The sequence below is a fragment of the Syngnathoides biaculeatus genome, unplaced genomic scaffold, assembly GCF_019802595.1.
Source record: "Syngnathoides biaculeatus isolate LvHL_M unplaced genomic scaffold, ASM1980259v1 ctg264_pilon_pilon, whole genome shotgun sequence".
Lineage (NCBI taxonomy): Eukaryota > Metazoa > Chordata > Actinopteri > Syngnathiformes > Syngnathidae > Syngnathoides > Syngnathoides biaculeatus.
Window position 1 is genome coordinate 1 of NW_026907519.1, and position 3856 is coordinate 3856.

A 3856-nucleotide genomic window follows, 5' to 3' on the forward strand; every position below is an offset into this window, starting at 1 on the left:
CCTTCACCGTTTTGACAGCCACCAGCATACAATTGTAAGGATGTCAAAGGACGTCAAGTTTCACGTGAAATAGTACCCAAAGTACCCAAAGCAATGTTTTGCCCTGACTCGGGGTTGACCACGTGAAAGGGGCCTGTGCGCAATCCACTTTTTATTCTACATCATTGGGCATAACCATTCAAGACATTAGACAGAACAACCTAATTTCAAATTTCAGCCTCAGCACTCGATTTGTGATTCTGTTCACCTCCAAAACATTCTTAGCCAGCTTTTCCTTTAAAATAACTGCTCCTCCATTTCTTTTCCCATCTACACGAAGATGAAAGAATCTAAACCCGTATTCTACACACAGTAGCTGAGGGTCCAACAGCGTCCTGCAGGTTAACAGTGCCAGGTGCGGACGGGATTAAGACGGGACACCCTGCGTTATGGAATGGATTAGATGAAAATTTATATTTGTTTGGCAAAGTTTTAAACTGGACACCCGCCACTCTACTCTCGATTCTGACGATTAGACCACTTTCCGCTGACACTGGGATTTAATATGTGCACGATGTAAGCTGCCACCAATAAACCAATCAGAGAACATTGCGTAATGTGTACATTATGTACTCTGACCTCTGCCCCACCTCTGGTAGGTATGCTTCCAGTATGGTGCACAATAACATTTATGACCCACGCAATGTTGCAGAGGCATTTCAACCAGGTCAGCCCAAAAACATCCAGAGTCTTGTTGAGCTCGAAGGGTTCAAGACAACAGTGCACAAAAGGAAGGTAATAACAGATGTTACCTTGGAATTCCTGAACAGGGAGCTGAGCCAAATCATCAACCAAAGTCAAGAATTTGAACACTGCACCCTCAAATTAAAAGTCTGACACTACTGACGCTACTGAAATATGCAGGGTCTCAATGTTGCAGAGGTGGCGGTAAAGTGGTTTAGCTGGTAGAAGTGTCGGCCTTACAGTTATGAGCACCCGGGTTCGATCCCGGCCCTGCCTGTGTGGACTATGCATGTTCTCCCCGTGCATGCTGTTTCCTCCTATATCCCAAAAACATTAATTGGACATTATAAACTGCCCCTTGGTGTGATTGTGAATGTGACTGTTGTCTGTCTTCGTGTGCCCTGCAATTGGCTGGCAACCAGTTCAGGGTGTACTCCGCCTCTTGCCCGTTGAAAGCTGGAATAGGCTCCAGCAGTCCTGCGACCCTTGTGAGGATAAGCGGCAGAGGAAATGGATGGATGAATATTGCAGAGGTGTGCGAACAAAATCTGGCGGATTTTCGAAAATCTCAAAGTGTTCCAAAAACACAAAATTGAAACACCTGAACAGGGACTTCAAAACTAGAGAATCAGCTCAAGAGTCTCATGTTTTCTCAACTGAGTTACTCAGATGTGTATTTTCCGCATGACCCATAACCAGGTAATGTGTATGAAACTGGCAATGAGCCATTGTGAGAAAAGCAATGTGAAGTTCCAGTCGGGAATTTCACTTTTGCAACAAAAACCTGAGGTAAATGATCGAAAGTCATTGGTGTGTACACTTGAAATGGATGAGAAGCCACAAAATTTACTCACATTACTTTCGGGAAGGTAAAACCAATCAAAATGGACCAAAATGCAACATTGAAGTGATCCCCAAAGTTATTCGATTGAACACTCTGTTGGTTGATTAGCTTCGTTTCAGGGAGAAGTTGTGCAGTTGGGTCTGGTGAGGAGACAGGATTCAAAACTAGACTGTGCAAATTAGAAGCTCTCATTGGTTGACAGCCTGAACAGGGACTTGAACCCTGGACCCTCAGATTAAAAGTCTGATGCTCTACCAACTGAGCTACTCAGGCCACAAAACTTGCTGCTTTTTGTAGTCCATTACTACTTTTATTTATAGCACCTACCCAAAACCAAGGATCAATTTATTAGGATGTAAACAATTTATTAGGATGTAAACACATAACTGGTTAACTTTTCCACGGCCAGGACAAAAACCACAATGTTCCTCTTAAATCTGAGACTCAAGTTCCCTGTGGACGCTCGTCTCTTGTACACCTGAATCAAACTTATCAGGGAGGCTGAGGAGTGTGATCTCCCTGGAGCTGGAACACAACCTGTGGCTACCTTTCTTTCCAAGGGGGACGACCACCCAGTCTGACAATCCAGAGGCATTGTTCCTGATATCTGCGAAATGTTGCAGAAGGGTGTCAACCATGACACCCCTACAAATTCCAGAGCATTTAGGAATTCAGGGCAAATCTCGCAGAGCCTTGCCACCGGGGATCTTTTTAACCACCTCGGTGAGCTCAAACACAGAGATAGGAGAGTCCGCCTCAGAGAACCCAGACTCTGTTTCCTCATGGGAAAGCGTGACAGAGGAATTGAGTCGGTCTTCAAAGTATTCTCTCCACCGACTCACAAAGTCCAGAGTCGAGGTTTGCAGCGCCTCATCCTTACAATAAACAATGTTGACATTGCACTGCTTCCCTCAACTGAGATGCCATATGGTGGACCAGAATTTCCTCGAAGCCATCTTGAAGTCGTTCTCCATGACTGAATTTCTCCCACACTCAGGTTCTTTCCTCATCAACCACCAAAACTGCATTCCGCTTGGCCAACCGCGATCCAGCAGGCTCCTCAGGGGTCCGACAGGCCAAAAAGGCCCAAAAGGACTCATTCTTCAGCTTCACGGCATCCCTCACTATTGATGTCCACCAACGTGCTCGGGATTGCCGTCATGAGAGGCACCAACGACCTTACGGCCACAACTACGACCTCAGGAGTGGAGGCATGGAATATAGACCACTTGGAGTCAATGTCCCCGTCACCCTTGGAAAATGAGCAAAGTTCTGTCTGTGGTGGGAGATGAAACTCATTTTGACAGAGGATTCTGCCAGCCGTTCCCAGCAGACTATCACAATATGTTTGGGCCTGCCACATCTGACCAGCATCTTCGTCCACCATCAGAGCCAACTCGCCACCAGGGGATAATAACTTGACAGCTCCACCCTCTCTTCACCTGAATGTCCAAGACATGTGGCTGCAAGTACGATGACACGACAACAATGTCAATAATCAAACTGCGACTGAGCGTGTCCTGGTGCCAAGTGCACAGATGGTCATTCTGGTGTTCTTTTTTGTCAGAAATATACGAGAGTACATTCAAAGTCTGACAACTGTGCAGCAGAACCGTGCTGGAACCAAAACCTAGCAAATGATACATTGAAACAATCCTCTGTTAGCCGGTTCTGTTCTATAGTATCATTTGTCTTCAGATGGTGTGTTTAGCGAGTGTTCGTTTAAAGTCTTTCTCTTGGTGAAAAATATTATTCAAGATTGACTGATTCAGCTGGTGAAGCGTTGACCTCACAGTTCTGAGGTCGCGGGTTCAATCCAGGAACCGCCTGTGTGGAGTTTGCATGTTCTTCCCGTCCCTGCGTGGATTTTCTCCGGGCACTCCGATTTCCTCCCACATCCCAAAAACATGCAACATTAACTGGACACAAAATTGCCCCTATGTGTGATTGTGAGTGCGGCTGTTTGTCTCGATGTGCCCTGCGATTGTCTGGCAACCAGTTCAAGGTGTACCCCGCCTCCTGCCCATTGACAGCTGCAATAGGCTCCAGCACTCACTGTGACCCCCATGAGGACAAGTGGCAAAGAAAATGGATGGATGGATTGACTTGTCAATTCAAGATTTACTTCCAACTGGAAGAGAAATCCTCCTTTCAGTGTTCTGTCAACTTGAAATCACTGTTTAAGTACCCAAAAAGGTGCCACCGTATTTCAGCATAAACAACAAACATAACATAACTCTTTCTGGGGAGCTAATACTTTACATGCACATGCAAACAAATGAAATGAGA

At 45.7% G+C, this 3856-nt stretch overlaps 1 non-coding gene across 1 annotated transcript; it reads right to left on the minus strand.

Annotated features, from left to right (window-relative positions):
* Window positions 1-1767: 1767 nt before the first annotated feature.
* Window positions 1768-1840, minus strand: trnak-uuu (transfer RNA lysine (anticodon UUU)). Its single transcript has one exon. It is a non-coding gene; the product is annotated as a tRNA-Lys (tRNA).
* Window positions 1841-3856: the final 2016 nt, after the last annotated feature.